Source organism: Amblyomma maculatum, chromosome 11 (genome assembly GCF_055883805.1).
Source record: "Amblyomma maculatum isolate TAMU_Amacu chromosome 11, ASM5588380v1, whole genome shotgun sequence".
NCBI classification, from domain to species: domain Eukaryota; kingdom Metazoa; phylum Arthropoda; class Arachnida; order Ixodida; family Ixodidae; genus Amblyomma; species Amblyomma maculatum.
The window spans coordinates 90064540-90088140 of NC_139354.1; the positions used below are offsets into that span (position 1 = coordinate 90064540).

Below are 23601 nucleotides of genomic sequence, written 5' to 3' on the forward strand. Positions count from 1 at the left end.
GCCGCAAGTAAGAAAATTTTGTCGAAGAAGCTGTCTGTTAGTCACAGCTGATAGCATTGACGCGCAACTTAGTTTATAATTAACGTGCCAGTGAAAAGCATTAAAACTAAAGTATGGGCAACGTGCTTATTGCAACGAAACAAAAATTCAGGATAAAAACGAATGTAAGAGTCCCTCTCAAATGAGACTATCTGGTACTAGGATAAGCCGCCTATAGTAGATATCCCTCTTGCCAGATAGCAAGCACGCAGTTGCACAGCTAACCGCCAAAGCGACAAGGTAAAGTGAAAAATACTGCAACATTTTTTTTTCTTATAGATGCCATAAAAGAATACGTTCCCCTTGTATGTGTGCCGTCAGTGCAGTAGTTGGCCGCGCATCGAGCAAGATGACCGCAGACGCCCACTACGGCGTCTCTCATAGCCTGAGTCGCTTTGGGACGTTAAACCCCGCAAACCAAGCATAGCTGCAGCCAGTGCGCGCAGCCAAAAGCGCCACTAGCCACGAATTTCGAAAAACGTCTCACCTCACAAGGAACAAGCACTCATGCAGTCATCAGGGCAAGTATTGGACATGATAGAAGAAAACAATGGTAGCGAAACTTCCATAGAAGCCTGCGTGTTGACTCTTAGCGAGGCTTTAGTTTCTTGGCGCCCCCTTCGAACTGTCTCGAAAAGCATATACATGACTTTGTGAAGTCACAAAAACTTGTCATGTCACAGAGAAGTACCACTAGCGAGGAATTTGATTTGTTTTGCTTTTGGAAGAGGAGTGGAAAATTTTATTGATACAGAAATGATTTGGGAGAGGGAGGTGCGTATAGTTATGGCGCTTGGTAAAACTAGGCCAACAACGATAGAGGCAGAACAATGCTCGGATAAGCCGAAAAAATGGACAGCGTAACTGCTCCGCCAACTTCACTCGACAGGGATTTCTTCGGCTGTCTGTGGATGTCAGAATGGTATGACATCCACATCTACTTGATCATAGCATCGTTCTGGTTCCGTCGTCATTAGCCTAGTCTTTCGATGCGCGTCATGTGAAGGCATTTTGGGGCTTATTTTTTCGGGCCCGTTTCTGACCATAAGGAGCCTACAAGTTAATTTGGGAAGACAACTGATAAGAATTACATGCCTTGAAGGATTTCACTGAAGGCATTATTGAGTAAAGCTGTGCTTCAGCGAAAATCAGGCTTTATTAATTCACGATTACATGCATAGACGCGTCCTGGCCGTGCAAATCTTGAACTGCAGGAAGGCGACCAACGTTCATTCGTTTATCATGCTCTTCATGTAAGTCTCGTGATAACAAAAACAACTGACCGTAGGTGTGTAAATAAGACGCGGTGAGATTATAAAGGGTAAGGTATTTTGCGAATAAGCAAAGTACATATCATTGTCAAAAACCAAAGACGAACGGGATAACTGTAACTCTAGTGTTACAACACCTAGGTATAAGAGCTTAGGTAAGAAATTCAAATGGGTATTGTTACTATTTAGAAGTTATAGCGTCGGCGAAATGAAAATATCTGCGATACAGATTCGCTCACTCCAGCTAAAATATCGCCCTTCTCGCGATTCCATTGATAAGGCGAAAGCCTTGAATGGCTTATACTCACGGCCATGACTGTCCATCACGCCACGATCATGTCACACTACTTTAACTGTTCACTAATACTAACTAATAACTATTCACTATGGCTAACTATGCACTGATACTAATTAGTCATTAGTAATGACTATTAGTATTGACAGATATCACTGTGACTACGTCGACATCACATCGACACGTCACATTCAGCTACCTCCAATGGGCGTAAGTGATGCCATAATGACATCAAATCCGCCCATGACATTACGACTGATCATGACGTCACCAGGCGACTCAGGCAATTACGAAGCTGACCTCGCCGGTCGTCTGATCTAGGCGTCCGTGCGGTGCCTGTCATTTGGCGCTTCATCGAAGGCCCCACTACACAATATCCTCCTGAGACCCGGCTATGAGGATTTGTCGAATATATCGGACACTAAGTAATCAGACAGTACTCCTATGCCAAGGCATTCATCCTCATAAAACCCTGCAGTCCAATATATTGGACACCTGCTAGCGCCATCTATGCAACATAGATGAAAGCGCATCGTTCAAATTCCCGCCAAAACTTTTCAAAACGGCGTCATTCAGCGGCGCGCGCTTTATGGCACCTGTCGGCGAAGTAAGTACTGTTTCTCGTATTTCTACCTACTTTCACATCATATCTTTGATTTTATATTAAAGGTAATGCAACAGCGAATGCGCAGAATAAGAAGTTGAAACTGTTCAAGCGCTTACTTTTATTCATGCGTCCTTTGATTTCTCGTGTCCACTGTGTTGGACGCTGGGACTCAACCCGGTCATTTTGACCACGCTTTTGCCACGGCCTTGTTATGAATAGCAGACGATTATTGTTGGTATTTAGCGGCTTGCGGACGAAATCGCTTCTCTTTGTTTTATAGCAGACCGGCCTCGCGTGTCTGATGAGAGAGCTGACGCAATTTTTCAATTTTATAATTTATAATTTTAATTAAAAATTAAAACTTATAAATCATAACATCATAAATCATAAATATAAAATGTTATAATTTTTTAATATATAACAATGTTCTTTTGTACCAAACGCCAGCTCTGCGTCTGCATCACAAAGGAGGAGGAGGAGGAGGAGGAGGAGGAAAAACTTTATTTAGTCCTATATTATTTGGCGGTTTTTGGACGTCTTCAGAGATGTCTGCTTGTTGTATCCACAAGAGTCTTCTCCGTCGACTTCGTCCACTTTTTACAATGGTCAGTTGCCCTCAGTCCAGGGCTCCGCTGGCTGCTGCCGCCCGTTGGGCTCGCTGTACCAGACCTTTCTGGTCTTCGCAGCGGTCGCTGGACAGCAGAGTCTCCCATTGCTCCGCACTCGGGTTTCGAATTTTGGGGACCACATCTATGTTTTGACATGCCCATGTGATGTGATACAGTGTTGGTTTTTCATAGCACCACGGACATCTGTCAGCGTATAAGGTAGGGTGCATTTTGTTTAGTATGTGTAGGTTTCGGTATGAACCCGTCTGTAATTGTCTCCATATGACAGTTTCCTCTCTGGTGAGAGAACTGTGCGGTGGGGGATATCGCATTCTTCTTCCTCTATAGTTTTCTAGTATGGCCGAGTATGCCTTGGGTGCTGGCAAAAGTTCCGCGGACCCGTCGGATGCTCGGAAAGTAGTGTATGCTCGAGCTATCCTGTCAGCCTCTTGGTTCCCTGCCACCCCCATGTGCCCCGGTACCCATATAATTTTGTGTCTGGTCTTGTTTTCTTCGTGGTTTTTAAATCTGTCGCTCGCTTCGAGGAGTATACGAAGCGCGTGACGACCAATCCTACCATTCATGAAATTTCGACAGGCTGTTTGAGAGTCCGTGAGTATCGTTAGCGACCGCCCAGCTCTATAGCCCTCCGCCACCGCTAGAGAAATGGCTACTTCCTCGGCCTCTGCTGCTGTGCAGTGTCGGATAGAGGCGCTGGTCACTTCGCGTAGAGACGAATTGACCACCGTGGCCACTGCAATTTTGTTCTGTCCTCCTCTCGAGGACGCGTCTGCATACACAGTCGTGTCTTCAGGAGCGTATGTTTTTTGAATAAAATTGGCCCTTGCTTCTCTTCTACCTTGGTGGAGGTTAGGGTCCATGTTTCTCGGGATTGGAGCTACCTTGAGGGACTTGCAAAGTTCGTCGGGGATCGTTACCGTCCTCGCTATTTCTCGCATCTGCTCACAGTATCCGAGTCTCTGTAAAAGCGCTCTTCCAGTCGTTGTCTGCAGCAGCCTGAGTTTTTGCGACTCAAGCTGCGCCTCGCGTAGTTCTTCGAATGTGTTTTGCAATCCAAGCGCCATGAGCTTTTCTGTAGACGTGTTGCGCGGTAATCGGAGCGCCGTCTTATACGCTTTGCGTAGCAGGGCATCAGCTTGTTGTATTTCACTCTTGTTGAGGCACTGGTAGGGCAGGCTGTACATAATTCGGCTCACTACCAGGTTTCTAACTAGTTTTAGTGTGTCCTCTTCGCGCATGCCATGCCGCCTGTTGGTGATGCGGGTGATCATGCGTGTCACTTGTAGCGTTGTAGTTTTGAGCATGGTAAAAGTGTGACTACTGCGTTGGTTCGATTGAACCCACATACCTAATATTCTTATTTTTGTCTTTTCAGGGATGGGCATTCCTTCCAGGTAGATGTTGAGTTTCAGGCTCTCACTGGTTGGGACGGTCCGGTTTTGTTTGTGTTTTTGCTTCCGCCATCTTTTGGTGAGACAGCGTCTGGCTTCCCATAGTCGCAGAAGGTGCCCGTCTACTTCGGGCGTTGTTGTTGTTCGTCTTACACTTTTTGTGCATTTGTCTCGCGTTTCTGTCAACATGCCGCTCCAGTCTTCTAGTGATTGAATGCCGCCTTCAGATTTTTTGCAAGCCCCGCGGAACGCGTTCCAGTCCGTGAGTTTTGCTTGTCCGGTCCGGCATCTTACCCTTTCCGATGCTATTCGCGTCCGGACGATAAAATGATCGCTACCTAGGTTTTCCATCATGTTTTCCCACTGTGACTCCTTGCTCTTCCTTACGAACGTGAGGTCCGGGCAAGTGTCCGTGCTCACACTATTACCGATTCTCGTTGGGGTCGCGGGATCTGTGATTAGCTTACAGCCAAAATATTCGGCTACGTCCGCTAATGTTCTTCCCTTGATATCTTGTTTCCGGTATCCCCAACTCGTGTCCATGGCGTTGAAATCTCCCACGATAATGAGTGCATTTTCTTTGGCCAGCTTGTGCGCTCCGTGGAAGAGTTCGAAGAATTTGGCTTTTCTTTGTCTTGGCGGGCTGTACACGTTTAGTACGAATGTGCTCCTTTCCTTTCGCTTTTTCGGAATGATTTCGACAAGCGCGTGCTCGATGTCCGTGTCGGCGATGGTATCGTGCCTGATTGCGGTGATGGCTTTGATGACTAGAACGGCTGCTTTACCTCCGTTTTGGCTCTCGTAAACATCGTACCCCTGTAGAGAGGGAAGACGTTTTGAAATTGCCCACAGAAAGTGAAGAAGCGAGCGAAAGTTTCTTTTTTTTTTTTGAGCAAAGGAAGGCTCGCTTTTACGTTCTTTTTCACCACTTTACCTTTGAAGTTAATAAAAAAAATAGCACACGAGTTTGAGAGCACTACCTGCGGCATGTAAATACATGCGCGCTTGGTGAAAAAAGAACGGGTAGAATCCCAGTGTCCAATATATTGGACATCGTACTGAGCCGATACTATCAGGGCTATTGAAAAAACGTTTAACACTTTTCACCTTCATAACCATACTGACTTATTCTGAAAGTCAAAGAAAAATCTGTGCACCCAATGCATTCCCGGTCTCAGGAGGATATGAAGAAACGAAACAAGTGAGAGGACCTTGCCATTCAAAACCTCCTAGACATTCCCAATACATTGGAGAAAGAGTGGCGGAAGTGATGTCAAAATTTAGGGTTAGCCAAGTCGGGCCATTTTCAACAGCATTGCTGTTACTATGAGCTCTCGGGAAACTAGCAACAGCGTTGCTAATTGAATGATTTATAGGAAGGGAAAGGCGCGGCAACTGTCTCACTTGTTCTCTGTGTACACCTCAACCGCGCCTGTAAGGGAAGAGAGGAAGGTGGGAGTGAAAGTGGCAAGAGAGAAAGAGGAGCCGTAGTGGAGGGCTACGGAGCAATTTCGACCACTTGGGGATCTTTAACGCGCGCTGAGCACGGACACCTCTACCGAGCCGTTAGGAAAATGAAGGAGATAGAAGTGAAAAAAAAAGAAAGAGTTGCCGTTGTAGAGCGCTCCGGACCCCCGCGAAATGTGATTTTCCCTAATCGCAATTTAGTGGTCCAAAGTACCCCCTATAATGCTGTATTTTTGACTCGCGCTTTATACGCAGAATTTCACATCTATGACAAAAATCCCAATGACAATACCAACCTTCCAGTGATACAAGCTAAAGCACAATCAGCGAACTTGGTTGCGGTAATGTGACGCAAAACGCAAAACAGGCAGCAAAGGGAGTGGCCCGAAGGCTTTGCGTAGCGCGACATACGTCTTGATAGCAATGAAATGTCGCCTTGGTATTTTCTAAATCCCGCCATACTAAAACACATGGACCCAACATTCATGGGCAAGTGCAAATTCAGCGGGCAGTATTCTGACATACCATATGGTGTGGGCCTGGCAGAAAAATAAAAAAACTAAAACCAATAAAACAGCCATCAAGGGAGGGCTGGAAGGCGGCCCTTTCCAGCTCAGAACTGGAGGCCCAGCGTCTCCTGGTCCAGAGAGCTCGGGCAGCGGCGGCGGCCAATGGAGTCCCGGAATAGGGTCTGCAACTCAGCTCCACAACGAAACGTACCTTCCTTCCGGAATCACATAATCGTAAATAAATGGTTTCTCCTCCGCCTCGCCTTGAGCTTTACCGTTAAATCAAAATGAACGCAACGAGACGCCGTTCATGCTGCTGTATCATCATCATCATCATCAGCCTGATTATACCCACTGCAGGGCGAAGGCCTCTCCCATATCTCTCCACTTAACCCGGTTCTGTGCTAGCTGCATCCACTTGACCCCTGCGAACTTCTTAATCTCATCCGCCCACCTAACTTTCTGCCGCCCCCTGCTACGCTTTCCTTCCCTTGGAATCCAGTTTGTTACCCTCAGCGACCATCGGTTATCCTCTCTTCGCACTACATGTCCTGCCCATGTCCATTTCTTCTTCTTAATTTCCACTAGAATGTCGTTAACTTGAGTTATTTCTCTGACCCACTCTGCACGCTTTCTATCTCTTAATGTTACCCCTACCATTTTTCGTTCCATAGCCCTCTGGGTTGTCCTCAACTTAAGTAGAACTCTCTTGGTTAGCCTCCACGTTTCAGCCCCATAGGTGAGTACAGGCAAGATGCAACTGTTGTATACTTTCCTCTTGAGCGATACCGGTAAGCTGCTAGTCATAATCTGCGAGTGCTTGCCAAATGCGCTCCATCCCAATCTTATTCTTCTTGTTATTTCCTTTTCATGGTCCGGATCTGCGGTTACTACCTGTCCTAAGTAGATATATTCGCCTACTACTTCCAGTATTTCGCTACCTACTGTAAACTCCTGTTCCTTCCCGAGGCTGTTGAACATTACCTTAGTCTTCTGCATATTGATTTTCAAGCCTACCTTTCTACTTTTCCTGTCTAGGTCATCAATCATTATTTGCAGTTCATCTCCCGAGTTGCTTAGCAAGGCAATGTCATCAGCAAATCGCAGATTACTGAGGTATTCTCCATCTAGCCTTATCCCTAACTGCTCCCATTCCAAGTCTCTGAATACTTCCTCTAAACAAGCTGTGAATAGTACTGGGGAGATTGTGTCTCCTTGCCTAACACCTCTCTTTATGGGAATTTTGTTACTTTCTTTATGCAGAACTATGGTTGCTGTGCAGCCCCTATATATATCTTCCAGCACTTTCACGTACGGCTCGTCTACCCCCTGATTTCGCAATGCCTGCATCACCGCCGAGGTTTCAACTGAGTCAAATGCTTTTTCGTAATCAATGTATACTTGTACATCAAGCCGCCACTTTTGCGACCTTCCTAAAACGCAGAGCTGGCCGAACCACCGAGCGGTGATGCAGTATTGTCGCATAGTCCGAAATACGCACACAAAGCGGGACAGTTAGCTTCTTAACGAGCAGGCACAGTCTTCGCATTGCTGCCAAGCTCTGCCATGACCAGCAGAGCAAATTACTGACGCACAGATAAGTTGTTCTTGTTGTGGCTGTAGGAAGAAGGAAACGAAGATGCACGGACTTGCTACTGGCTCTGTAGCTGAGCCACCTCCGCTGCCTCGTGCAGACAGAAGAGAAAATAGAGAAGAAATAAAAGGAAGAGGGAGACAAAGACGCGCGCCGCAACAACAGCCGTCGTCCACCACCGAGACAGTGGCGGGTGCACTGACGGCCTACAACAGAGAAATATACTGTGGAAGGCTAACCTCCGCGGCAAACGGCGGTGACCTACCTGTCCCAGCCCCATCAGGGGAGTGCCAGGACTACCCATTTTCTGCCACAGATAACCCACTTAGGACGTAGACGCTTGCAAAAGGCAGCACCCAACGTTGAGCAGGCCAATAAGGCAGCCACCCGCGTGTGAAAACGATTCGGCCTGACTCATCTCTGAGCTTCAGGCCGAATAATATGCTCAGCGGTTACGCTGAGCATATTATTACACGTACACGTGCTCAGCGGTTACGCTGAGCACGTGTACCTTCTTCCCAGAATTGATGATGCTCTAGATCGCCTTCACGGAGCTAAATACTTTTGCATCAATTTACGATCCGGGTATTGGCAGATCGCTGTTCTCAAAAAGGACCGTTAAAAAACAGCCTTTGTCACACCAGATAGCTTGAACCACTTTAAAATCATGTACAAGTCGGGGCGCCTTCATCAAGACGCCGACTGTTTGTCTCGATTATCCTGTAGAGCCCCCTGATTTCGGTGATACGGAGGCCATGCCCTGATATCTGGAAGATCGAATTCTACTCGGTAGCTTTGCGATTTACAAGATGCTGCCCTCTACCACCGTTACTTTCATAATGATGGTTCTCCTCTTCTTTTGGTAATTCCCAAGCTGCCACGCTGCTTTATTATTGAAGAACTCCCCGACCTGTTCACTGCTGGCCACCTCTGTGTGTCTCGCACCTAGGACCAGGTACGGCGAAGGCTTTTTTCGGCCTGGCCTATACCGCAGCCCACGGCGCTGCATTGCAGCATGCGACACGTGTAATCATCATCATCCTGACTATACCCATTACAGGGCAAAGGCCTCTCCCATATTCCTCCAAATAATCGGGTCCTGTACAAACGGCGTCCACTTGACCCTTGCGAATTTCTTAATCTCATCCACCATCTAATTTTCAGCCTCCCCCTGCTGCTCTTTCCTTCCCTTGGAATCCAGTTTGTTGCCCTAAGCGACCATCGGTTATCCTTTCTTCGCGCTGCATGTCCTGCCCATGCCCATTTCTTCTTCTTGATTTCCATTAGAATGTCAGCGACATGAGTTATTTTTCTTTATCACTATGCACGTTTCCTGTCTCGTAACGTTATTTCTACCATTTTTCTTTCCTTAGCCCACTGCGTTGTCCTCAACTTAAGTAGAACCCTCTTTGTTAGCTTCCATATTTGAGCCTCATAGGTAAGCACAGGATAGATGAAACTGTTGCACACTTTCCTCTTGAGCGATACCGGTAAGTTGCTAGTCATTCTCTGGGAGTACTTGTCAAATGCGCTCCATCCCAGTCTTATTCTTAGTGTTATTTCCCTTTTATGGTCCGGATTTACGGTTACAGCCTGTCCGAACTATATATATTAGCCTGCTACTTCCAGTGATGTGCTACCTAACGTAAACTGCTCTTCCTTACTAGGCTATTGAACATTACCTGAGTCTTCTGTATATTGATTTTCAAGCCTAATTTTTTACTTTTCTTGTCTAGGTCATCAATCGTCTTTGCAGTTTATCTCCTGAGTTACTTAGCAAAGCAATGTCATCAGCAAATCGCCGATTACTGAGGTATTCTGCATCTACTCTTATCCCTAATCTGCTCCCATTCCGAGTCGGAATGCTTCTTCTAAGCAATCTGTAAATAGTACTGGAGATATCGTGTCTCTTCACCTAACACCTTTCTTTATCGAAATTTTGTTACTTTCTTTATGTAGAACAAGGGTTGCTGTGTACCCTCTTTATATATCTGCCAGCACTTTCACGTACGGCTCATCTACACCCGTATTTCGCAATGCTTGTATGACCGCCGATGTTTCGACTGAGTCAATGCTTTTTCGTAATCAATACATGCTATGTATAAGGGCTGGTTATAGTCCGAGCATTTTTCTGTCACCTGGCTGATATGCAGATATGCTCGATAGTAGAGTATCCTTTCTGAAAACTTGTTTGATCTTCTGCCTAATTGCAGTCTAAAGTTGCCCTGAGTCTATTAGCGATTACTTTGGTAAATACCTTATACGTAACAGACAGTAAGCTATTAATTCTGTATTTTTTCAAGTACTTAACGTGACCTTTCTCATAAGATAATGTTTGCGTTCTTTTATGGTTCCGGTATCGTCGATGACACCAGACATCGCGTATACATAGTGGCCAGTTTTTCAGCCCAATATTGCCCCTATTCTGCAACAAATCTATATTTACCTGATCCCCTCCAGCTGCTTTCCCCTTTTTTCATATTTTTTATGCTTTCTTAACTTCGTCCTTCGTCACTGGCGGAACGTCTGACGGCACTTCCCTACCATCAATCTCGTTATTGTCATCACTTTTTGGCTGCTGTAGAGATCAGTATTCAACTTCTCGGCTAATTTGACTATCTTTTTCATATTCGTGATGACATTGCCTGCCTTGTCTTTTAGCGCGTACATCTGATTTTTGCCTACGCCTAATTTCTTTTTCATCTTTTAAGGCTTCCCCCGTTGTTTACAGCATGCCCGATTTTCTCCATGTTATGCTTCCTTATATGGGCAGTTCGCTCCTATTGATTAGTTTTGACATCTCTGCTAATTCTATCTTGCCTATTGGATGGGAAACTTTCATACTTTGGCTTTTCTCAATAAAATTGTTCGTCTCCTTAGAAAACTTATCGGTATCCTCTCTAACTATTCTACCGCCTACTTCTACAGCGCACTCAGTAATAATATCTCTGAAATATTATTTATTCCTTCTAAGCTAATTTCGTGATCCTCGGTTAGAGCTAAATATTGCCGCGAAACTTTCAAAACTGTATTTGTTGTTTTTAACAGCCGCCGGCATACAGGCTTATCACTCTGATTCTGTACCGCGTATCATTTCCGTAATCTTTGTTTGTTAATGCTCGATGTCGCGAGTCACACCTTTATCAGTTTCATTGTAGCGCAAGATGCACCGAGATCTGTCTCGAAGGTTCCGGCCACTCGGGTGTCTTTCCAAAATGTTCCAGACCATGCTGGTACCTGTTTGCGACGTTATCTAGATTGTTCTGTGCAGCCTTTAAATTGAGCGTTGACAAGTGTGACGATCATTCTTTGTTCGACGACCGACAAGCGCGTTTGTTGCTATCGCCGCCGCCGAGTTGCTTAGTTCTTTTGCGGGCGCAAGTCAGCCCAAATAAAGAGTTATTTCAGTACCATCACGCCTGTGTTTTCTTTTGGAGTGTACGGCCTTGTCACCACTACGTGACATCTGGTGGAGGTGCTGCCTTTGATCCTTCAAGCGAAGACCCAAGCCGTATTCCTGTCGCCCTCGAAGACCAGCCTACAAGTCACTGAGCCAGCCGCCGATTTCAAGGCATACAACCCGAACACGGTCTGCTGCCTGACCCCATTCGATTTCGGAAGGCATCGATGCTGACAATGGCCCAGCCTACAACACCGGTTGTTTTCTTCCAACCCCGTGAGCCCCCTGCTTCCATGGACAACCGGATGAAGATGCTGGAGACTGGATCGACCTTTTCGACTGTGTGGCAGAATTCAACGGCTGGAACGACGCTGCGAAACTGAGGCAGGTCTACATTGTTCTTCAAGGGCATGCCCGAGTCTGGTTCGAAAATCATGAGGCAGATATGAAAGATTGGGACATTTTCAAGGAAGCGTTTTTGAGTGCCTTTTCAAGTGTCGTCCGAAAGGAAAGAGCCCAGGCCCTCCTTCAGTCAAGACTTCAACTTACTGAAGAGCCTGTCCTGGCATACGTTTAGGAGATGAAGCGCCTCTTTCGCCGCACCGACCCTAACATGAGCGAAGGTGAGAGAGTCAAATTTTTAATGCGAGGCGTCGAAGAATCGCTTTTTGCAAGTCTTGTCCGAAATCCGCCAAAAACCGTGGCGGAATTTGAAACGGAGGCGTCTACTATCGAGAAGACGTTGGCCACCCGGATGCGCCACTACGAGCGACCACTTCAACCTGACTACTCAAGCCACTACTCCAGCGCATATACAAGCGCAGAGAACCTTCGGGACCTCATCCGGGAGATCGTGCGAGAGGAGCTCCGCCGAATGCTACCATCACCGCAACAACCCCAGGTGGCGACGCTCGCGGACGTCGTCCGTGAAGAAGTCCAGCAGGCGCTGGGCGTTCCTCAAGCGACGGCTGCGACTGCTCCGGCACAAGAGGCAACAGCGATGAAGTACGCTGGTGCATTAAGTCGCCCTGCGCCCCGACGTGATGACTTTCCGAACCCTCGCCGCTACCATCCTTTTCCCGAAAACCTCCCCTTGGCCCGCGCCCGCCAATCTTACCAACGACCAACAGCCCAAGGAAGTGCGACGCATGGAGGACAGCGAACAACCGGCCATTATGCTTCCACTGCGGTGAGGCCGGTCACATTCTGCGGCACTGCCCGTACCGACGAATCGGTCACCGCAGATTTGCAGCCGACGCTCCACGACCTCGCCCAGTTGAACGACCGCAAGAAATCGACAGCTATCTGCGTAGCGGTGAGATTGCACCACCAAGCCGTCGGTTCAGATCTCCATCGCCGTACAGGGCCCGCTTTGCGTCGCCAAGCCGTAACTATGATGAGAGTGTGCGCGGAAGGTCCCCAAGCCCGCGCAGAGGAAACTAAAGGCACCAACCTTTGGGGGTGAGGTTGCTCAACGGCGAAACGACGAAGATCCTCCGCTACTGACGACCGCTAAGGACGACGAAACCATTTCATCGCCGCTCCGCACGACGACATCGACGACAACACGACCAGAGTGCAAGCAGACACCACCGCCCAGCGAAGTAACAACGGTATGCCCCGGCCATGACCTGAAGAAACGACGGAGCCGATATCGAACACTACGGCCCACGTGCAATGCGAGGACACTAACAAGTGACCTTGAAGTTGATGTCGACGGTCGCACAGTCACTGCCCCAGTAGACACCGGAGCTGACTATTCAGTCATGAGTGGACCATTAGCATCTCAGCTAAAAAAAGTTACCACTGCTTGGGATGGCCCGCTGATTCGAACCGCAGGTGGAAACCTGATTACTCCATCGAGACGATGCACTGCAAGAATAACAGTAAATTGGCGTACTTACCCCACCAGCTTTGTGGTCTTGCAGCAGTGCTCCCGCGACGTGATTTTAGGCATGGACTTCCTAAATGAACATAGGGCTATCATCGCCCTGCGACCCAAGCTCATCAAGCTCTCTGCAGACAAACCATTCCTGCTACGAGAACGTCGACGCAACACATTGCTCTAAACGTCCTCGATGAAGAATTGACCATCCCGCCCCGATCAAGCATCGCAGTCAGCGTAGGTAGCGCAAACATCGAAACCGCTGAACTCATCGTCGAAGGAAATATCCAATTGCTCTTAGAACAAGGTGTCGGCATCGCAAGAGGCATCAGGAAATTCTGGAGAGGTCCAGCTCAGGTTATGATAACAAACTTCATCGAAGAATATCTGCATCTCAACAAGGGCACGACGATCGCTTTTCTCGACGAATTAGCGGACCTCGAAGATGTATTCGCCCTCCACGACCAAACACTGGAAGACGCACCGGACCTATTCCGTTAGCCCACATTTGACATCAACCCGGCATTGACCCACAGCAGGAAAGACCAGATTCTCAGTCTGCTTCGAAGCTACGGGGAGTGCTTCTCATCGTCATCAAAGGTACGACAAACACCACTGGCCAAGCACCGCATAATAACGGATGAACACGCCCGACCTCTGCGCCAAAGCCCTTATCGTGTATCGGCGCGAGAACGCCAGGCCATTCGCGATCAAGTTGAGGAAATTCCGCGTGATGACGTAGTCCAGCCATCGTACAGCCCCTGGGCGGCACCAGACGTTTTGGTCAAGAAGAGAGACAGCACACTTCGCTTCTGCGTTGATTACCGCCGCTTGAATAGCATAACGAAGAAGGATGTCTACCCGCTTCCCCGCATCGACGACACTCTCGACCGGCTCCGCAATAGAAGGTACTTCTCATCGATGGACCTGAAGAGCGGATATTGGCAAATTGAGGTCGACGAAAGAGATCGCGAGAAGACCGCATTCATCACACCGGACGGCCTTTATGAATTTAAGGTGATGCCATTTGGCCTCTGCTCCGCACCAGCCACGTTTCAACCAGTAATGGACACAGTACTGGCAGGCTTTAAGTGGCAAATTTGGACGTTGTTGTCTTCTCCTCGAACTTTGAAGACCACCTAAAACGACTACAGACAGTGCTGGAAGCCATCAAGTCATCGGGACTAACGCTAAAAGCAGAGAAGTGTCACTTCGCCTACGAAGAACTCCGGTTCCTAGGTCACATCGTTAGCAAGGACGGTATTCGCCCAGACACGGAGAAAAGAGCTGCAATCACACAATTCCCACCACCTGCCGACAAAAAAAAAGCTGTGCGCCGATTCCTTGGGCTGTGCGCTTATTATCGACGATTTGTCAGAAACTTCTCGCGGATCGCCGAACCGTTGACGCAGCTTACAAAGGCTGACGTACATTTTAAATGGGAAGCACCTCAAGGAGAAGCCTTCGACGAACTTAAGCGCCTCCTGCAATGCCCTCCTGTACATTGCCACTTTATTGAAAATGCCGAGACTGAAATTCATACCGACGCGAGCAGGGTGGGCCTAGGAGCCATTCTCGTCCAGAAGAGTGGCGGACAGGAGAAAGTAATCGCCTACACTAGCAGGTCCCTTACAAAAGCCGAAGTCAATTACTCGACGACCGAAAAGGAGTGTCTTGCAATCATCTGGGCCACTTCTAAGTTTCGTCCATACCTATACGGCCGACCATTCAAGGTGGTAAGCGACCATCACGCGCTCTGCTGGCTGGCTAATTTGAAAGATCCCTCCGACCGCCTTGCCAGATGCAGCATACGACTTCAAGAATATGACATGACTGTAGTTTATAAGTCGGGCCGGAAGCATTCCGACGCAGACTGCTTATCCCGCGCTCCCGTCGACGCTCCCCCGAAGGACGATGGCGACGACGCCTTTTTGGGACCGGTAAGCGGCAGCAGTTTCGCAGAACAGCGATCAGACCCTGAGCGGAAAGCTCTAGCCGATTACTTGGAAGGAAAGCCCGCTTCCCCTCCTTGTGTGTTCAGGCGACATTTATCATCGTTCGCGTTAAGCAATGGCCTCCTTGTAAAGAAGAACGTCGCACCCAACAAGAACGCGCAGCTTCTCGCAGTGCCTAAAACCTTCCGGCAAGAAATTCTGCAGGCGTTGCACGATGAGCCCAAAGCAGGCCACCTCGGATTTGCGCGCACGTTGCATCGAATTCAGGAGAAGTACTACTGGCCGCGACTGCCTGCCGAAGTTGCCCACTACGTGAAGACGTGTCGTGAGTGCCAACGACGCAAGACGCCGCCGATAAGACCAGCAGGACTACTAAACCCGATTCCGCCCCCAATCATGCCCTTTCAACAAATTGGGATGGATCTCCTTGGCCCCTTTCCATCTTCGTCTATGTGTAACAAGTGGTTCATCGTGGCCACTGACTACCTTACCCGTTACGCCGAATCAAGAGCGCTACCAAGTGGTACCGCAGCAGATGTCGCCAAATTTTTTGTCGAGCAAATTCTCTTGCGACACGGCGCCCCAGAAGTGCTCATCACGGACAGGGGAACGGCGTTTACGGCAGAGTTGACGCAAGCCATCCTGGAATACAGTCACACAAGCCATCGACGAACAACAGCGTACCGTCCCCAGACCAATGGCCTTACGGAGCGCCTGAACAAAGCGATCGCGGACATGATCGCTATGTACGTCGACGCTGACACAAGACCTGGGACGCCATCTTGCCGTACGTGATCTTCGCGTATAACACGGCAGTCCAGGAGACGACCAGAGCGACCCCGTTCAAACTTGTGTACGATAGGGAGCCCACGACAACGCTCGATGCAATGGTACCGCACGTAACCAATGAGGACAACCTCGACGTCGCCGCCTACCTGCAGCGTGCAGAGGAAGCCCGACGACTCGCACGGCTGCGTAATAAAGACCAACAGCGCACCGACAGCCGACGATACAACTTTCGCCGGCGCCACGCAGAGTACAATCCAGGAGACCAAGTGTGGGTTTGGACACCAATTCGCCGTGGCGGACTTAGTGAACAGTTGTTGCGTCGATACATTGGGCCGTACAAAATCATTTGCCGCGTTGGACCACTGGACTACGAAGTCATTCCCGACGGAAAATCAGCATCACAACGGCGACGCGCACGCCCAGACATTGTACATGTCGTACGACTGAAGCCTTATTACGCGCGTTAAAGAATCTGTGGCGTTTAAACTTCGCAGTGTTTATGTTTAAGTTACTTTGTTTTGGAACATCGAGGCATGTTTTTTTAAAGGGGAGAGTAATGCCGCTAAACCTTCAAAACTGTATTTGTTGTTTTTAACAGCCGCCGGCATACAGGCTTATCACTCTGATTCTGGACCGCGTATCAGTTCCGTAATCTTTGTTTGTTAATGCTCGATGTCGCGAGTCACACCTTTATCAGTTTCATTGTAGCGCAAGATGCACCGAGATCTCTCTCGAAGGTTCCGGCCACTCGGGTGTCTTTCCAAAATGTTCCAGACCATGCTGGTAGCTGTTTGTGACGTTATCTAGATTGTTCTGTGCAGCCTTTACATTGAGCGTTGACGAGTGTGACGAGCATTCCTTGTTCGACGACCGACGAGTGCGTTTGTTGCTATCGCCGCCGCCGAGTTGCTTAGTTCTTTTGCGGGCGCAAGTCAGTCCAAATAAAGAGTTATTTCAGTACCATCACGCCTGTGTTTTCTTTTGGCGTGTACGGCCTTGTCACCACTACGTGACAATATCTATTATGTAGCGAGGTCCTGAACTCCATAGGGAATCATTCGGGCGACATGAACGCTCTCGGTACGTGGCATAGCGAACTGTTGCGTCTCATGCACAGGGGTTCTCGTATGTCACGGAAGTGACTGGCCGTAAAACATTGTAGGGTCCTGCGCAGCGTGGCAAGAGCATCTGACACAACCCAACTCTATGAGCGGGAATCCAGAGCAACACGAGACAGCCCGAAGAGTAGTGGTCGTCCCGTCCCGCTGACGATAATCATGGCGGCGTTTTGGAGAATTTTGGGAGGAAGCTAGTCGGCGCGAGCAATAACGGCGGCGTCAGCTCGAGATATGGCATCACGAGCATAGGAACTGGGATTAATGGTGGGAGGCAGTAGGCTGTAAAATGGAAGGGGAAGGTCGCGGCCATATAGAAAACAGTACCGTGAGTAGCCCATTATGTCGGGACGGGAAGAATTATATGCGAACGTTACAAACGGCAAAGTAACATCTCAGTCACGTGATCACCCGATACATACAATGACAACATGTCCGTGAGCGTGCAGTGGAGGCGTTCGGTGAGGCCGTTCGTTTGTGGGTGATAAGTGGTGGTGAAATAGTGCTTAATGGAGCATTACAGGAGAATTTCGTCGACTACTCGAGCAGAAAGCACTGCCACGGTCAGTGAGCGGCTGGCGTGGAGTACCATGGAGCAAGATGACATCGTGGAGAAGAAACGCTGCCACGTCAGTTGCACAGCTGGTGGGTATCGTTCGGTTGACAGCGTATCGCGTGGTATTTCAAAAAGGACTTTTATGCGAAACCCAACTCGCACTATTTCTTCACGACATTAGTATTAACGCAGACCGTAACATACCGGTTGACGGCCTCTTCATCGACTTCGAGAATGCTTTTGATAAAGTCCCTCACAAATGGCTACAACTGAAACTTTCGCGACTATACCTTATCGCGCTGGTCTTCAACTGCATTCAGAATTTTCTCATTAATCGTCAGCAATTTGTAGTGCCCAACCTTACAACCTTTACGCTATCTAACGTAGTCTCTGGTTTGCCGCAAGGCACAGTCCTTGGCCTTCTTCTTTTTTTAATTTACATGAATGACTTACTTAATAATATTTCATCAAATATTCGCTTATTTGATGACAATTTTGAGATTTACTGTTCTATAACAGCGCTGCAGATAACGATGTTCTTCAGTCTAATTAACAAATTTTAGAAGAGTGGTGTCGTAGATGACTCATGATCGTAGACACTAACAAAACTGCTCATGTTTCTTTCCACAGACGACAAAATTACCCTACGCCAAATTATCTTCTGAACGGTTCCAGTGTCTCATCCTTCAACAGCATTAAATATCTTGGTGTTGATATCTCGGGCGCCCTTAATTGGTCCACACACATTACGCGCATAATTAACAATGCTAATTGAACTCTTGGCTATCTTCATCGTAATTGACGTCTGGCTTCACCAGGAGTTAAATTACTAGCTTATAAAACATTAATTCGGCAAAAATTAGAGTATGCATCTGCCATCTGGAACCCCGCTCAACTTAACCTAACTAAATCCATTGAACTTCCTCAAAACCGCGCCGTTCAGTTCACCTACTCAAATTACTTGTACTCCACCAGTTTTACTTGTCCAAAAATTAATGCATGCCTACCTAACCTCCAGCAACGCTGTATTGTTGCAAGACTATGTTTGTACTATAACATATTTCACCATTTTTCCTATAGCTGTCCTATTCAGCATGCTCGTCGTTCTTCAACCCGCAGAAGCCACCATAAGGCCGTTTACCCTCCACCTGCCTGGACCGTCAGCCATCTTCACTTCGCCTTTGTTCCCACCGCTCGTGACTGGAACAATCTTCCCTCAATCATGTACCAACTAACTCAACTTTCCGTATTACTGCAATCTCCCCACAAGTGCCATCATTCATACAAGCCCACACTAGACCATTTCAAGAAAGCCGTAGAGACATTGCTCTATCACGGCCGCTCGATGGAAGCGTACTGTACCTAGTGCGCTTCCATCGAGCGGCCGTGGCTCTATTAACACCAGGTTGTTTGCCCACCCTTCATGTAAAGCCCTCACCCAAGGGCCCGTGAGGTATCTGAAATAAATTAATAAATATTCTGTGGCCACCGCAAGTCATATATTCCCCGACGTAGAGAGTCGGAAAGGCCCGAGGACATCAAGGCCAACTGGGGAAAACGGGTCTACTGGAATGTAAGTCGGCTTCAGATATCTAGCAGGCACCACAGAGCGCTTCTTCCGTCGCTGTCATCGGTCACAAGAAGCCACGCACCAACGAACAGAGCGGCAGAGGCCTGGCTAAATGAATCGGCGGCGGCCGCTGTCGTACGTACGAGATAGACAAAGATGGCCCTCAGTGGGCGCGTCGTGCAGTTGCTGTAGAACTGTGGAACGCAGGTCTTCGAGGACTACGAGCAGAAGCTCGGCGCCATCTGGACGCATATTTCGCCGGTATAAGGTGCCATTGTGGAACGCAAACAAAGCAAGGGTAGCATAAGGGTGATTAGTACTGAGGCGATTGATAATGCTGAAAAGCTTCGTATCTAAGCGCTATCCATGGCGAATGTTTAAAAGATCAGAGATGGCCAACACACGTGTGTCATTGTCACACTCGCTTGTAGGTGGCGGATCTACCGGGTTGCGGGACAAGCAGTCGGCGTCAGCGTGCAGCCGGCCGGACATGTGGACGACAGAAAAAGTGTAATCCCTGAAGGCGGAGAGTCCAACGCCCCAGGAGACCTGTAGGGTCCTTCAGTGTAGAAAGCCAACATAAGGCATGGTAGTTTGTGATGACGGAGAACGGGCGGCCAAACAACTAACGGCGAAACACTATAACGGCCCACACGAGGGCTAAGCACTCACGTTCTGTAATCGAGTAATTACGCTCAGCCGCAGAAAGGAAGCGACTGGCATAAGCAATGACGCGAGCGCGACCCATCTGCTGTTGGGCGAGAATGGCACCAATATCGTGACCACTGGAGTCGGTGCGTACCTCCGTTAATGCAGAGGGATTGAAGTATGCCAGGATGGGTGGGTTGGTGAGGGCCACAATGAGCGCAGAAAAGGCTAGAGAGTGTTCTTGTTCCCAACAAAATCTAGCGTCATTCCTCAGAAAATTGGTGAGTGGACGAGCAGTCTCCGCAAAGTTGGGGATAAACCATCGAAAATAGGAGCAAAGGCCAAGAACATTACGCACATCGCTAATACATCGGGGTGTAGGAAAGTCACTTACAGCACATATTTTGTCTTGACCTCCATCAAGATGATGCATGGGAAGAAGGTTAGCTAGAGAACACAACGGCTGATGACATTAGTGAATGTTCGGGCAAGCGCCAACCTTCTCGTACCAACAACTACCATTCTAAAAGGGGTGATGAAGTTCATACAGCCTTCACAGAAATGGAATTTACACTGCTATAATCATCGAGAAGTCGCAGCACTACCTGCAACACAAACACGGTCACCAGACTTGACATGGTGAAAGGGCCCAGGTGCACCACAATGGCAGACGAAATTATATGCGTGGGGTAGTGACCATGTCTCCATTAGTATTGGTCCTAATTAGGGACATGTGAAGAAAATTCTAAAGAAAGCTTCTGTAAAACATTGGGATGGTGTATGGCAGGATACTTGAACTCACTAAGCCCGAATACTCTTGTTACCACTCTTCAAACGGTACTCAAGAAACACACCATTACAACTACAGTGAACGAAGATCACCCACTCTCGAGCTGCACCTGCTAACGCTTTGGCCACGCCGAAAACGGGCCGCGATACAGGCGGCTCTGCACCCTGAATAGTGGAAAAAAAAATTTGGTAAACAGAGTGACGGCACAGGCACGCCAACATGAAAAACAGCTGGCTCATAGGAGATGAGATGAATAGTGCAGTCGTTTGGGTTCAGGAACGACCAACAAGCCCCTGTGGAGGACTTTTCATGCCATGGAAAAGAGGCGGCAGGTTACAGATCATGCGGAAAGTATGAGACTCGTATTATAGCTTACACCAGTGGAGTTTGCAGATCAGGCTGCTGCCCTTTTCTTCCCGAACCGTGCACATTATCCGGCACTTTCACCGACAGTGGACGCGGTTGATAAAACAGGAATAACATTACCCTTTACCAAATTGAAGTTAGTGGCTGCTATAGAAGAAGCGAATGGTAAAAGTGCTCCTAGACATGACGATATTCCTTATGAAGTCTTCAAGAACTTCGAAGGAGCAGCAGTTGGCAGCCTGTTGGATGTGGTAAATGAGGTATGACAAGGAGGAGACATTCCACTCTGCTTTAAACACTCGATGGTGGTCTCAATACGAAAGGCTGGGAAACCTCCAACAAGCCTAGAATCTTTGCGGCCTATCTCACTTACACCCACAATTTGCAAGATCTATAAAAAGATGATAACCACGCGCCTGTCATGGTGGTTGGAAAGTAATAAAAAATGCCATGCTAGACAAATTGTGTTCCGAACAAACCTTGGCACAGAAAATGGACTAGCTATGCTCGCTGAAGAGGTCATACACGTGTCGCCTTACAGCCACCTAGTGGCAACTGTAGTGGCTACCGGCGTGGCGAAGGCATACGACACCGTTTTACATGACAAGATTCTTAGCAACATGGAATGTATGGGCATTCGCTTGTAGGTTATAAAAGCAGTACATAATCTGCTTAAGGAAAAGACGTTTTCTATCCGTATAAACGGAAAACAAATTCGCAATTACACCTCGAACAGAGGCGTGCAACAAGGGTAATTGTTAGCATCTTTGCTATTTAATATCGCACTGATCCCATTGGCGTAGAAATTAGCTGAAATACTTGAAGTGCGGTTCATAATATTGTCACGTAGTGGTGAAAAGGCCGTTGACACCGAAAGAAGACACAGGCTTGATGATACTGAAATTAACTCTTTATTGGCTGACTTGCGCCCACAAAAGAACTAAGCAACTCGGCGGCGGCGATAGCAACAAACGCGCTCGTCGGTCGTCGAACAAAGAATGCCCGTCACACTCGGCAGCGCTCAATTTAAAGGCTGCACAGAACAATCTAGATAACGACGCAAACAGCTACCAGCACGGGCTGGAACATTGTGGAAAGACACCCGAGTGGCCGGAACCTTCCAGACAGATCTCGGTGCGTCTTGCGCTACGACAAAACTGATAAAGGTGTGACTCGCGACATCGAGCAGTAACAAACAAAGATTACAGAACTGATACGCGGTCCAGAATCAGAATGATAAGCCTGTATGCCGGCGGCTGTTAAAAAACAACACATACTGTTTTGCAGGTTTCGCGGCATTACTCCCCCCTTAAAAAAACATCGCCTCGATGTTTCAAAACAAAGAAACTTAAACATAAACACTGCAAAGTATAAACACCACAGATTCTTTAACGCGCGTAATATGGCTTCAGTCGTACAACATGTACAATTTCTGGGCGTGCGAGTCGCCGTTGTGATGCTGATGTTCCGTCGGGAATGACTTCATAGTCCAGGGGTCCGACGCGGCGAAGGATTTTATATGGCCCAAAGTATCGACGCAACAACTTTTCACTTAATCCGCGACGGCGAATTGGTGTCCAAACCCACACTTGGTCTCCTGGATTGTACTCTGCGTGGCGTCGTCGTAAATTGCATCGTCGGCTGTCGGTGCGCTGTTGGTCTTTAATACGCAGCCGTGCGAGTCGTCGGGCTTCCTCTGCACGCTGCAGGTAGGCGGCGACGTCAAGGTTGTCTTCGCTGGTTACGTGCGGCAGCATTGCGTCGAGCGTCGTCGTGGGCTCCCTGCCGTACACAAGCTTAAACGGGGTCGCTCTGGTCGTCTCCTGGACTGCCGTGTTATACGCGAAGATCACGTACGGCAAGATGGCGTCCCAGGTCTTGTGTTCAGCGTCGACGTACATAGCGATCATGTCCGCGATCGTTTTGTTCAGGCGCTCCGTAAGGCCATTGGTCTGGGGATGGTACGCAGTTGTTCGTCGATGGCTTGTGTGACTGTATTCCAGGATGGCTTGCGTCAACTCTGCCGTAAACGCCGTTCCCCTGTCCGTGATGAGCACTTCTGGGGCGCCGTGTCGCAAGAGAATTTGTTCGACAAAAAATTTGGCGACTTCTGCCGCGGTACCATTTGGTAGTGCTCTTGCTTCGGCGTAACGGGTAAGGTAGTCAGTGGCCACGATGATCCACTTGTTACCCATAGACGAAGATGGAAAGGGGCCGAGGAGATCCATCCCAATTTGTTGAAAGGGCAGGATTGGGGGCGGAATCGGGTTTAGTAGTCCTGCTGGTCTGTTCGGCGGCGTCTTGCGTCGTTGGCACTCACGACACGTCTTCACGTAGTGGGCAACTTCGGCAGGCAGTCGCGGCCAGTAATACTTCTCCTGGATTCGACGCAACGTGCGCGCAAATCCGAGGTGGCCTGCTGTTGGCTCATCGTGCAACGCCTGCAGAATTTCTTGCCGAAGGGTTTTAGGCACTACGAGAAGCTGCGCGGTCTTGTTAGGTGCGAAGTTCTTCTTCACGAGGAGGCCATTGCTTAACGTGAAGGATGATAAATGTCGTCTGAACACACCAGGAGGGGAAGCGGTCTTTCCTTCCAAGTAATCGGCTAGCGCTTTCAGCTCAGGGTCTGATCGCTGTTGTTCTGCGAAACTGCTGGCGCTTACCGATCCCAAAAAGGCGTCGTCGTCATCGTCCTTCGGGGGAGCATCGACCGGAGCGCGGGATA

General features: G+C 48.5%; 1 long non-coding RNA gene across 1 annotated transcript in view; it reads right to left on the bottom strand.

Annotated features, from left to right (window-relative positions):
- The window catches only part of LOC146174355 (uncharacterized), a 69639-nt gene that overhangs the window by 982 nt on the left and 45056 nt on the right, over nucleotides 1-23601 (bottom strand). The window lies entirely within an intron of this gene.